Source organism: Oncorhynchus nerka, linkage group LG5 (assembly GCF_034236695.1).
Source record: "Oncorhynchus nerka isolate Pitt River linkage group LG5, Oner_Uvic_2.0, whole genome shotgun sequence".
Taxonomy (NCBI): Eukaryota; Metazoa; Chordata; class Actinopteri; order Salmoniformes; family Salmonidae; genus Oncorhynchus; species Oncorhynchus nerka.
The window spans coordinates 60,755,750-60,770,137 of NC_088400.1; the positions used below are offsets into that span (position 1 = coordinate 60,755,750).

General features: G+C 46.0%; 1 pseudogene; it reads left to right on the forward strand.

The window, feature by feature from the left end:
- Positions 1–14,104, forward strand: part of LOC115129758 (sodium channel protein type 2 subunit alpha-like) — a 36,711-nt pseudogene extending 22,607 nt beyond the window's left edge.
- The last annotated feature ends 284 nt before the right edge of the window (positions 14,105–14,388 follow it).

The window sequence follows — 14,388 nt, forward strand, 5'->3', positions numbered from 1 at the left end:
TCTGTCTCTGTGTAGGTGTTTACAGGCATCTTCACGGCTGAGATGTGTTTCAAGCTAATCGCTCTGGATCCCTACTACTACTTTCAACAGGGATGGAACATATTTGACGGCATCATCGTCAGTCTGAGTCTGATGGAGCTCGGCCTGGCCAATGTAGAGGGCCTGTCTGTGCTCCGGTCTTTCCGATTGGTGAGATCCCACTTCTGACACCAGTTTCTCCCGAGTCGACCCTGTCAGAGCAGATTGTGTACCTTCTAGTTGCCACATTTCTACAGGAAACATAACCATACTACCCCCCCGTACTCCTTGATACAGTGCTAATATTCATCTTCATCCTTTGTTGATTGATGCTAGCTAGATATTAATACCGTAGTCACAACCAGGAACAACAAAACTCCTCACGTGATTCTTCTTGTCAACAGTTGAGGGTGTTCAAACTGGCCAAGTCTTGGCCCACCCTGAACATGCTGATCAAGATCATCGGTAACTCGGTGGGAGCTCTGGGTAACTTGACCCTGGTCCTAGCCATCATCGTGTTCATCTTCGCCGTGGTGGGCATGCAGCTGTTCGGCAAGAGCTACAAGGAGTGTGTGTGTAAGATCGCAGACAACTGCCAGCTGCCCCGCTGGCACATGCATGACTTTTTCCACTCGTTCCTCATCGTGTTCCGGGTGCTGTGTGGGGAGTGGATCGAGACCATGTGGGACTGTATGGAGGTGGCTGGCCAGAGCATGTGCCTCATCGTTTTTATGATGGTCATGGTTATAGGGAACCTGGTGGTAGGTGTTTTTGCTGTTAGTCATTGTATACCCCAAAATCCCCATACCTATGGATGATATCACTCTACTTGTGATAAATCTTTCTTGGTCAATTTGTGTTTGACACTGGTGCAGCAAATATGTTTAAGCATTGCCATATTTAAGTGATATGCAATTTTCAATATTAACTGAATCTCCATATTAACAACTGAACCCAGATCAGAATGGACACCTTTCCTCCCTCTGTCTCTACAGGTTCTGAATCTGTTCCTGGCCCTGCTGCTCAGCTCCTTCAGCGCCGACAACCTGGCGGCCACAGACGACGACAGCGAGGTGAACAACCTGCAGATCGCTGTGGGCCGCATCCAGAGGGGCGTGGCCTGGGTCAAGGTGACCATCCGCCAGGTTATCCAGAGCCTGTTCCTCGGGGGCGGAGCCACCAAACGGGTCAAGGGGGGGTCACTGGAGGGGGGTAAGACCCTGGACGAGCTCCACAGCTCCATCAACGGCAAGGGGGGCAACTGCATCTCAAAACACTCGCTGGTCGAGATCACTAAAGATCCGAGTGGGGTCTATCTGAAGGAGGGGAACGGGCGGCCCGGAGGGGGTTGGGGGTGGGGTTAGGAGACAGTACGGAGAATTACCCGAAGGAGGAGTGCAACTACATGTCGTTCATCCACAACCCCAGCCTGACGGTGAGCGTGCCCATCGCGGTGTGCGAGTCAGACTTTGAGACCGCTATCACAGAGGACTTCAGCAGCGACTCGGCCTCCGAGGAAATGTCCATGGGCAGCAAAGAGGTAAGAGGTTTGACTAGAGACCCCTTTGCTGCTCCGTTAAGTAGCAACGAGCACAGTCACATCACATCTTTTAATTGTGGTATCTTTGAGTGGTGTCTGTGTTAGTTTTGAGTGGTGTCTGTGTTAGTTCTGAGTGGTGTCTGTGTTAGTTCTGAGTGGTGTCTGTGTTACTGGAGGTGCCCTGATTTAGCTTGAGCTTAAGCAGAGTGAGCGCTTTTGGGACTATTCCATTGGTTTGCACTTTTGGGACAATTCCATTGGTTTACACTTTTGGGACAATTCCTTTAGTTAACACTATTGGGATTGTTCCATTGGTTTACTAGCCTTGTGAACCAGAACTAACCGTGTGTGCTCCCGTTACGTGTCATGTGTAGTGAAACAGAATGTGAGCTCGGGAGATCAGGAGGGTTGAACAAGGCTTATTTGTTTACACCTTTTGGACTATTCCATTGGTTTACACTTTTGGGACTGTGCCATTGGTTCCATTTTGTCAGGCAAGCTAAATACAGCGCAACTCTATGGTATTTCATCGTTTTTGTCATATGTGTTTGACCAAGGTCTGCTGTGTTTGACGTAGATCTGTAAACAGAATCAGTGGTGAAGTGGAAGGGAAACGCACATAATCGGCGTTCACACACCTTTTCATCTTGCCAGGCGTTTACCGACCTAAAGTGGAAAAATGCATTGAAAATATAGGCAGCGTTACTTTGTTCACCGATTCTTTTTTTACCACCACATCAATGGATAGAATCTGAGAAGTCCAGACTTTCCAGAGGCAGTTACCAGCTAGTTGTTTTGCTGACTCATTGAGTCATTGCCTAGTCTTTTTAGCCTAGTCCATTATCCAGGGAGTTGTAGTATACTGTTATAAAGCCCTAGGCGTCAAAACAATGACGTAGCATGAGAGGACAGTACAGTCACTGCAGGTGCTTCTACACCTGCATTGCTTGCTGTTCTGGGTTTTAGGCTGGGTTTCTGTACAGCACTAGGTGACATCACCTGATGTAAGAAGGGCTTTATAAATACATTTGAAATGTGCTGATGATTGACTACGGATGATGAGTCAGAATGGCCTATGGCCCAAGTAGCAGGTCGTTTCTGGATGTTCTCATTAGATATCTATAATGGGCTGATGTGTGTGTTATCTGGTTGACTGAGTATACAGGCGGGCAAATGGGTCTTCACTATTATATGCACTTGTTGAAAGAAGTTGTTTAGAGCAGCGTCCTTGCAAAGGGTGAAGTGAAGTGTGTGTGTGTGTGTGTGTGTGGTGTTCACGGATGTGTGTGGGTGTTCACGGATGTGTGTGGGTGTTCACGGATGTGTGTGGGTGTTCAAGGATGTGTGTGGGTGTTCACGGATGTGTGTGGGTGTTCACGGATGTGTGTGGAGGCTCACGGATGTGTGTGGAGGCTCACGGATGTTTGTGGAGGCTCACGGATGTGTGTGGGTGTTCACGGATGTGTGTGGAGGCTCACGGATGTGTGTGGAGGCTCACAGATGTGTGTGGAGGCTCACGGATGTGTGTGGAGGCTCACGGATGTGTGTGGAGGCTCACGGATGTGTGTGGAGGCTCACGGATGTGTGTGGAGGCTCACGGATGTGTGTGGAGGCTCACGGATGTGTGTGGAGGCTCACGGATGTGTGTGGAGGCTCACGGATGTTTGTGGAGGCTCACGGATGTGTGTGGAGGCTCACGGATGTTTGTGGAGGCTCACGGATGTTTGTGGAGGCATACGGATGTGTGTGGAGGCTCACGGATGTTTGTGGAGGCTCACGGATGTTTGTGGAGGCTCACGGATGTTTGTGGAGGCATACGGATGTGTGTGGCGGCTCATTTCTCACACATTAAATCCCTTTCATTAGAAATCACACCAGTGAGATTTTAAAATGAACCACATTTTTATAATAGACTGTAAATTAAGGCCGGAAGACAGATAAAGGACTTAAAATATCCCACTCACTGGCCTACACACACACACACACACACACACACACACACACACACACACACACACACACACGACATTCTGGAGCAGATTTTGTAAATAAGATGTGTGTCTGCTTCGAAGACATGATGTCACGTTAGGCTAGGAGGGTAAGCCTTCTGGGCTCTGTAGCCCCGCCCCCACATCTCCAGACCAGAGCCAAGGACAGGGAGTTTCGCCAACCTGCCCCCAGCCAACTCCTTCAGTTATTAGAGAAAGTTAGCCTGGTCTGTTTCTGGCCATGACTCTCCATGCAACAAATATGGATTAGATGCCAGCTGCTGATCCCCCTTCTCCCTTATAAATAATAGCTTCAAATTAGTCTATTTGTTTGGGAACGGGATCATAAACCGTGTGTGTGTGTGAGTGAGTGTGACTTTGTGCTACGAACAGTACAAGGTCAATTGTCGTCCTCACAAACTGTTTAATCCTATTCTATATCATCCCGGAGCCTCGTCTTCTAAAGTGTTTCTCTGTGGATAACCTGTTTCCTTATGTGCCTTGCAGCTGATTGATGAAAACAGACACCGAGGTTGCACTGTACATTATGAGCTGGCTTTCACGGTTGTATCACTCTGCCTTGCTTAACCCACCGTTTGTTATTGCAGCTGTGTTACAGACGCTCACAAGGTTGTCAGTGAGAGAGAGGAGACTTGTAAGACCATTTTATTCTACATAGCACTAACCATGAAGACTGCCTATGCCATTTTACAGAACCAACCAATACTTATCTTGCATCTTTTTCGATGGATTGCCAATTGTTTTGTTCTCTGCCTGACTGCCCTCCCCAACTGCTTTCCTCTGTTGTCCCTGGCCTTTCTTTTCTTCTATCCCCCCTTCATCTCATTTCTTTATTTCTAATTTCATCATCAGGCTTTTTTTTATAGTTTCAACACCATTATGAATGAGCTGCATCCACTTTTCAAAATTATAGGTGAAGTCATGTGACTTGTTTTTGCTTCTGATTTCCTTGCTTGGTTTGTGTTGATTGCTTTTGGAGGTGATTGGCATTGACCACCCCCAAGATTGAGAAAGAAATAACAGAGAATGAATGAAGAGAGAAAAGGAGGAGAGGAAGAGACAGATGAAATAAATTAATTTTGCCCAAAGTACTTTAGGTTAAATTCACGAGGGTTACATGTTCTCCCTGTATAGATCTAGTGAATATTTTGGAGTCTGAATAGTAGTCTCTTTGAACCCCTGGTAGACTAGCGGTTGCACAGTCAGCCATACCATACTGAACTGATGCGGCAATTATAGCAAACACCCAAGTGAAATCAAGACGCAAATTACATATTGCCTTCCAAAAGCATGGCAGGAGGGCACCCTCCATTTATATATAGTCTTTGTCCTGAACGAGAAAGAGAGAAAGAGAGAGAGAGAGAGAGAGAGAGAGGGAGAAGATGTGTGAAACAATAGAGAGAGGGAGGGAGATGGAAAGGACGGAACAAGCAGGATGAGAAAATGTGTGAGACAGAGGGAGAGATAAAGGAACAGAGAGAGAGAGAGAGAGAGAGAGAACACGTGTGAGAGAGGTATATATATAGAGAGAGAGAAGAAGGAAGAATTAGAAAACATGTGACAAAGGGGAATATAATGTGTGAGTGCGAGAGAGGTGTAGAGAGAGAGCACCACCGGTCCTTCTGGAACATTGTGTATCTCGGGGCGGGAGGGGCGTGGAGCGGGCAGGGCAGCATGCTTCCATCGTTCCCACCGGGTATTAGCTGGGTCCCACGGCAATCAGACCTGCTGCACTGTCGAGTACTGATGGCATGTTACTCCTCTGTCTGCCAGCCAGCCAGACGCCCCAAACATTGCACCATGTTTTTATCAATGAAAACAGGACAGGGATTCCAACCTACGGAGCTAAGCGAGGCCTTCTCACCATACAGTACACAGAACACTGTATTGCATCTTTTTTAATTTTATTTAACTAGGCAAGTCAGTTCAAGAACAAATTCGTATTTACAATGACGGCCTACCCCAGGCAAACCCTAACGACGCTGGGCCAATTGTGCACCGCCCTTTGGAACTCCCAAACACAGCCAGTTGTGATACAGCCTGGAATCGAACCAGGGTCTGTAGCACTAAGATGCAGTACCTTGGACCACTGCGCCACTCGGGTGCCCAATCAGCATGTAGATTATATATACAAAAATATCTCTAGTACTGTACTATGGATAACTTGCATGGAATGCAGGGCTCTAATGTCAAAGTGTGCATTATAATCCAATGATTACCCTGCCAATAGCAAAGAATAAGGACAGTAGTACTAGTCATCCCCAGAGATCCCTCCAACATGATTTCCTCTTGGAGGGACATTTCCTCTTAGTCTGCAGTGGGTAATCCTGTTAGAGTACCCCATTTAGCTGTTTCTCCCCTGTATGTTAGCATGGTCACACTGCGTCTAATGTTATATTAGTATTCATTCTATTATTATTATCTGATAGCTCCAGACCGCATGCTGTCTTGTAAACAGTGCACAGTACTGGGTTTTGCTGGTTAGCTAATGTGGTAATAGCCATTTATTTACCGAAACAGAGACCAAAGCTTGTGCTTTTCTTAAGAATGGGAAAAAAAATGTGTTTTCATGTCAATGAGGAAAATGTTCAGTGTTTCGGGGGAGGGAGGGAAGAAGGGGGAATTGATTTGATCGATGGGGCTATCAACCAATCAAATCCCGGGTCATTTTTCAGGGGACATGAAAATCCGTCAGCCCACGTTCTCCTGCTTGTTTTCCCATTTCAGGATTGGAAATGCACTGGAATATTGCATGCCCCCTTCGACTGTCTGAGCCGATATCAAACATACCCACAGTGCATTGTAACACCAACCTCTCCCTGTAGCATGTATCGTTGCTACCGGGTGCTGTATACTACAGTGTGATTGGATCTCACCTGATCAAACTGATCTCAAGCCTGTAGGTACTTTTGATCGACCCTGCATGTAATGATGATTACAATGATGAAACGAGTATAACTCTGAGTTTATATTTAAAGCCAAAGTCATGTCTCCCGTCCAGGCCAAAGTATCTGGTGAGACTACTGTACTGTTACAGTCCATGACAATGGAGAATGTACCATTACAAGAATCTCAAGAACTCTAGTAGCTCAGTTGTCTCCCCCCCATGCAGAAGCTACCTATAGAGCCCCAGCACCTTATCTCGTCGGAGGGCAGCTCGGTGGATATCGGTCCCCCGGGGGATGGAGCTGAGTCAGTGGAGCTGGAGGACGAGGAGTCAGAGAACCCAGAGAACTGCTTCACTGATGGTGAGGGAGGGAGGGGCTGGGGGAGAGGACGAGGAAGAGTGGGGGAAGAAGGAGGGAAGGGGGGGAGGGAGAGAGGGACTAGTGAGAGGAAGGTTTGAGAGAGACTTTTCCTTTCACACATCAGAAGTAGTCTGGAGGGAATTCCGAGCTCTGATAGAGAGGGGGGACTGTTTGAAAAATGGGAGGAGAAGTTTCTTTCAGGCAAGGACAATGCATTATTTGATCTTCTCTCTCTTTCTCTGTCCCTTTGTCTCTCCCTCTCTCTGTCTCTCCCAGGCTGTGTGCTCAGGTTCCAGTGTTGCCAGGTGAACGTTGAGGAGGGCAAGTGGAAGATGTGGTGGACTTTGAGGAAGACGTGCTTCCTCATCGTGGAACACAACTGGTTCGAGACCTTAATCATTTTCATGATCCTGCTCAGCAGTGGCGCTCTGGTGAGTGGCTGCTGCTCACCTGGCCTGTGTAATGTTGTACCAATCCTTTAAAGAAAGTCAAGTAAACGTGGGCTCGACTTGTCTTTACATCACAATGTGAGTGTCAAATAATTACAGTCTGCTTACTTTGATGTATGAATATGAGCTTTATGGCTTCTTGGTTAGCCTGACACTTCTGTTTTGAAGTGAAAACTGAAACGTTGATTGGTCAGAGTGTAGTCATCAGTAGGGTTGAGTCCGGACAGGGAAAACTCTGATCCATATGCATAACTAGCGCCCAGAGTATTTCCTGGTCATGGCTTGTGTTCAGAAAAAACTCAAAGCCCTACAATTTACCAAAAAACACCAACCTATGTGACTCAACACACTTGACAAACATGACCTTAGCCCAGACCTCAGGCACTATCAACTATCTGATGCTTGATTCCTTGTTTGTGTCTCCGTGTAGGCGTTTGAAGACATTTACATAGAGCAGAGGAAGACCATTAAGGTAGTGCTGGAGTACGCAGACAAAGTCTTCACTTATATCTTCATCCTGGAGATGCTGCTGAAGTGGGTGGCCTACGGATTCAAGAAGTACTTCACCAACGCCTGGTGTTGGCTGGACTTCCTCATTGTTGATGTATGCATTTGCTGGAGTTGTATGCGAACTCCGTACATACATGATGACCTTGAACACGCTTTGTCAGCAGATGAATTCAAATCTAAGCTTTGGATAGCAATTTAGAGTGATTTGATTCATTTTGTGATTATTCATTTACCAATTGGAATGAATGGAAATTCCATAACATTTTTTACCCATGTACCACACATAGTTCTCCTTCTGCAAATGCCTCTCCTGACATTGCTTATTTTTCTCTCTCTCTCTCTTGCTCTCTCTCTCTGACTCTGTTTCTCTCTCTCTCTCTCTGTCTCTGTTTCTGTCTCTCTGTTTCTCTCTCTCTCTCTCTCTCTCTCTCTCTCTCTCTCTCTCTCTCTCTCTCTCTCCCAGGTGTCTCTGGTGAGCTTGGTAGCCAATGCGTTAGGCTACTCTGAGCTGAGTGCCATTAAATCCCTACGAACCCTGCGGGCCTTAAGACCCCTGAGGGCCTTGTCACGGTTCGAGGGCATGAGGGTAAGGTTTACTGGAGAACATGTTTCTTGCTGAACTGCGATCAGAAAGAGCCTCTCAAGCAGCTTTTAGGATATTTGTTATGATAAAGTCCACTGCAATTGAGTCTTTTGAAAATAACTAAATGTCATAACTAAATGTAACTTATTTTAGGAAACGAATGCCTTGTAGCATTCTTAGCCGCAGTCCTTTTAAAATGGCTGAGGCTTCTAGAAGGAGGAACATAGAAACCAGCGATGTATTTTAAATGGACGCATGCCTGTGTATAGAGCTGGATTTCGAGATACGTCTCTCGTTGTGTATCTGCGTGATTTCCCTCCACATTGTGTCGATAGATTCTAACATTGCTCTGCCTCGATGTTGCTTGGCCTTTTGATGTGTAATTATTTTTCTTTGTGTGTCTTTTCATTTACAGTCAAACACTTGTGACTTCATCCTGACTCTTCTAAGGTTTTTTCTGTTTTGCTTTTGAACCTTTGAGTGGTTAAATGTGCTCCGTCGCCACTCCTTTGAAAGAGCGTTTCCTTCCTTTTCCTTTCCTTAAATAGTTAACTGTCAAACTCTTGTGGTAGTGCTTGTAACATGCTTTGTACTGAAAACAACACAGTGAAAATACTGTACACATATTCTCATGTGTTCCTAAACCTAACACAATATTTCAATATTACCACCGCTATTCACCCTCCCTATACATGATTATATTATTATTGCATATGTTATCATCTATGGTAACCAGGATTCTTGGATAAGCCTAGAAATGCATGTTTTCTTGAGTAACAAGAGTGTGCATTTCAGCTTCAACTTTATCCCACTCAACACATTGTCACATTACTTTCTAGTCCTATCCAGAGAAACCTCAGCGAACCGGTTTGACCGAGCCCTCTAACCGGGTCATCTGTGATTTGACAGGTGGTGGTGAACGCCCTCCTGGGTGCCATTCCGTCCATCATGAACGTGCTGCTGGTGTGCCTCATCTTCTGGCTCATCTTCAGCATCATGGGCGTCAATCTGTTCGCAGGGAAGTACTATCACTGCGTCAACACCACCAACGACGAGACCTTTCCCATCGAGGTGGTCAACAACAAGAGCGACTGTCTGGCCCTGGCCAATGACAGCGCCCGATGGAAGAATGTCAAGATCAACTTTGATAATGTCGGGGCCGGGTACTTGGCCTTGTTGCAAGTGGTGAGTGGGACAGTTGTCTGTTGGCTTTCAGGAAGATTATGCTTTAAATCTGGTTTAAAAGTGTAGTTATTATGAAACGTGCATATAATGTTCGTTTACACTGAGTGAACAAAGCATTAGGAAAGCCTGCACTTTCCATGACACAGACAGATCAGATGAATTTTAGTGTGTCAAGAACTGCAACGCTGCTGGATTCTTCACCCTCAACAGTTTCTCGTGTGAATCAAGAATGGTCCACCATCCAAAGGACATCCAAGGCAATTTTGACACAACTGTGGGAAGCATTGGAGTCAAAATGGGCCAGCATCCCTGTGGAATGCTTTCGACACCTTCTAGAGTCCATGCCCCGACCAATTGAGGCTGTTTTAGGGGCAAAAGGGGAAGCAACAATATTAGGAAGGTGTTCCTAATGTTTTGTACACTCAGTGTATATACCGAATGCCTGTATGGCGGTCTTGTTTTTGACTTTCTATGCTGCCTTTGTGCTTTTAAATCAGTGTGGAGTATTTTTTTGTTGTTCGAGACATAGCTTATCACCTTTCACAGAGTATTGTGACTATTCATTTAATATTTTTTACCTGCTACCAAAATAGCTCTCCTAAACCAAAAGTAGTGGAGCGGAGCCTGACTGCAAGGCTGCAGCTAGGGAACAGGGAAGTCAGATGTAAGTAACCACTCGAGAGTGACCCCTCAGAGAGTAACTCATTCTGTTCTCTGTTCTCTGCTCCTAGGCAACGTTCAAAGGTTGGATGGACATCATGTACGCAGCTGTGGACTCTCGTAATGTAAGTGTTTCCTTGGGGCTCTGGTCATGGTGAATGGCGGACAGTTTAAAGTCAGGTTGACTCTTGCATTTAAGGTTTTGAGTTGACATTTTTGTATTGGAATGTTGGTGTTTAAAAATTAAAAAATGTCTTCCCTTAGGAATGTCCTGTCAATAAGGGTTTGACTTGAATATGTGCAATGATTAAACGTTTTGCTGTATATCTTTCTTGTTTGTGTTTCAGGTGGAACTTCAGCCCCAATATGAACAGAACCTCTACATGTATCTGTACTTCGTCATCTTCATCATCTTTGGCTCCTTCTTCACTCTCAACCTCTTCATTGGTGTCATCATTGACAACTTCAACCAACAGAAGAAAAAGATACGTATTCTGTAGTGAACAGGTGTTCGTGGACAGTGTTTTGTCAAACCTGCTGCTGGCTGAGAGATGATTCTAAATATGGCAGGCATATGAGTTTACACACACACATTCCAGTCGCTGAGAGAGCCGACACGGTGAATGCAGTATCCGTGATACGCAGACAAGAGGGAAAAGAAAGAAAGTTCAAGGAGGAAGAGGAGAGAGCGTAAAATAGAGAGAGATATCGAGAGGAGAGGGATGAGGGAGGGAGAGATCTGAAAAGCGCGCCTAGCCCTGAGCTAACAATGACTGAAAGAAACTTGAGGGAGAGAGAGAGAGAGAGACGCTCTGGGTGTACGTGTGTTAGGTTTTCACCAGGTTTTGTGTTGTTCCCTTTACTTTGGAGGTCAGGACATCTTCATGACAGAGGAACAGAAGAAGTACTACAATGCCATGAAGAAGCTCGGCTCCAAGAAGCCCCAGAAGCCTATTCCCAGGCCAACGGTTTGACACCTATTGATATTACAATAACCATTCAACCAAGCAGTAGCTCAAATATTTGAGACGGATTAAGAATTCATATTTAAGACGGATTTCTCAAAATAACAAAAAATGTAAAAATCAACATTTATTTTGAATTCTCACAGTAATGCTGATTAATTCTATCGCTCTCTACCTCTCTCTGTTTCTCTCTCTCCCTTCATCTGCCTTTCTGTTCTAGAATGCATTCCAAGGCTGTGTGTTTGACTTCGTAACGAAGCAGGCTTTTGACATTGTCATCATGATCCTCATCTGCCTCAACATGGTCACTATGATGGTGGAAGAGGATGACCAGACACCAGAGAGGGAAAAAATCCTCCACTGGATTAACTTTGTCTTTATAGTGCTCTTCACTGGGGAGTGTACGCTCAAAATGATATCCCTCCGCCATTACTACTTCACCATTGGCTGGAACGTGTTTGACTTTGTCGTTGTCATCCTTTCAATTGTAGGTAAGAACCCTGACTCTTCATAGTCTTTTGAATCAAAATGTAGCATTCAGAATAAATGTTTGGAGTTGTAATCGAGAAATTGTTTGTGTTAAATTGGTGTGGTTTTTGTTTCTGTCCTTACAGGTATGTTTTTATCAGAATTGATTGAGAAGTACTTTGTTTCCCCAACGTTATTCCGAGTCATCCGACTTGCCAGAATCGGCCGCATCCTCCGTCTCATCAAGGGAGCTAAGGGCATCCGGACGCTTTTGTTCGCCTTGATGATGTCACTTCCTGCCCTGTTTAACATTGGCCTCCTGCTCTTCCTGGTCATGTTCATCTACGCCATCTTCGGCATGTCCAACTTCGCCTACGTCAAGCACGAGGCGGGAATCGACGACATGTTCAACTTCGAGACGTTCGGCAACAGCATGCTCTGCCTGTTCCAGATCACCACGTCGGCGGGCTGGGACGGCCTCCTGGCGCCCATCCTCAACAAGAAGGAGCCCGACTGTGACAGCCAGATGGAGCACCCGGGCACCTTGTACCGGGGAAACTGCGGCAACCCGCCAGTGGCCATGTTCTTTTTCGTCAGCTACATCATCATCTGTTTCCTCATCGTGGTCAACATGTACATCGCCGTCATCCTGGAGAACTTCAGCGTGGCCACCGAGGAGTCGGCCGAGCCGCTGAGCGAGGACGACTTTGAGATGTTCTACGAGGTGTGGGAGCGCTTCGACCCGGACGCCACGCAGTTCGTGGAGTACGACAAGCTGTCGGACTTTGCAGACGCTTTGGACCCACCGCTGCGAATGGCCAAGCCCAACCACATCCAGCTGATCAAAATGGATCTGCCCATGGTCAGCGGGGAGCGCATCCACTGCCTTGACATCCTGTTTGCCTTCACCAAGCGTGTCCTGGGAGAGGGCGAAGGCTTGGACCTCCTCCGGGGCCAGATGGAGGAGCGCTTCATGGCCTCCAACCCCTCCAAAGTCTCCTACGAACCCATCACTAGTACCCTGCGGCGCAAGCAGGAAGACATGTCTGCCTTGGTGATCCAGAGGTCATTCAGGTGCTACCTGGCCCGACTCGCCTTGAAGAAAGCAGCAGAGCTCTACAAGGAGCAGCCTAAAGGCAGCGTGATGTATGAGCTGGAGGACAAGGAGGTGCTGGTGATAGGACAGTTCGCGGACAACTCCACCTCCACGGAGAAAACGGACATTACGCCCACCACCGCCTCGCTGCCTTCGTACAACAGTGTCACAAACTTGGAAAAGGACCAATATGAGAAAGAAAAGAGGGAGAAAGAGAAGAGAGACATAGATCTGAGAGAGCAAAATAAATAACCGAACAAAAGGACAAATGATGAGTACGAAGACGTTTGCTTTGAAGAAAAACAGATTTACAGATTTAGAGGACCGATGTATGCTAATGTTTTGGTGGAGGGGGTGTGGTGGTGTTGGGTGCTAGGCCAAAGTAATGTGTAGCTAGCTAAGGCTGAGGCCTGAGAGCAGGTTTGGAGCCATTTAAGGGGACTGTTCCAGGGGGTTACATAGTAACAAGGCAGGGGAAGATTATTGTTATGTATCACTGCCAGGAGTAAGTGAAAGGCGGCGACTCAAAAAGCTGTTGCGTAACCGCTTGTGATTTTCTGTTGAGTGTTACTATCTGACACACATGAGTATACTGTGAAGTTTTCTGTAGCGAGTGCTGCTGCTACCATCATACATCCAGTGTCTTGAATAACGATCGCCGTGTTACTTAAGGTTCTTGCATTTTTGTATAATTTCATTTTTTTTTAATGGTAAGGAATGTGTTATTGTGTTATTGTGAGAATGTGTCCACTTCTTTTCACGGTTGTAAAAACACCATGTACAGCAAAACTCAGCGACTAAACAAATCCATGTTCCCAATACTAACGCCACATGTGTTTTGTTACTCCCAGAACTATTTGTTCTCAGGCAGTAGTTTTCGTGTATCCCTCTGGGAATAAGCGTAGGTACTGTATATGTAACTAACCGGTTCTCCTGCACACCACAAGACTGTGCTAGCCCGCTGAGGTAAGGTCTGAGACTTAGCTCGGGGGAGCTAACCCAGGTCTTCAGGTTACTCATCACGTGAACCTTACATTATGCACACGCTTAATTCCACAACCAATCATCGGTGACACTTGGTAAAGATATATCTCGTACATCTATATGAATGGCTGTTGTTCTCCCCTCGCTGTTTCTATGAACATGCCCACGGACACAGAGATCCTGAATGTATGTCAACAGATTCGTTGAGAGGGATTCAATGAGATCTTCTTCATTTTCGTAGAACATTCATTGTCACAAAGCAATGTGTCCGACAGATGCATTTCAATATCTCTCCCTCTCTCTCTCTCTCTACTCCTTGTTTCTGTCGAAACACTCGTGTAAAGAAAGATGACTGTCAATAATATAATAAAGGGAACACATTGATGGTCTTTTTCCAAAGATGTCTAACTCCATTATAATACGTGCATATGACACCTGCCGTTGAGTTTAGCACCCGTCTGTACTGCACACTGTACTCATAGTTCATGAAGGATTTTAATTCAAAAAGCCTGATTCTTTCAAAGCATAGTGATTTGGTTCGATTTTATAAATAGTATGGTGTCCTATATGGACCCACAGTATGCATCACACTTCCATTTGATGTGAGAGCACTTTTTTATCTTTTCATGGCCACGCCCCAAAGGGTGTTATGTGAGCGTGCGCGCGTGTGCGC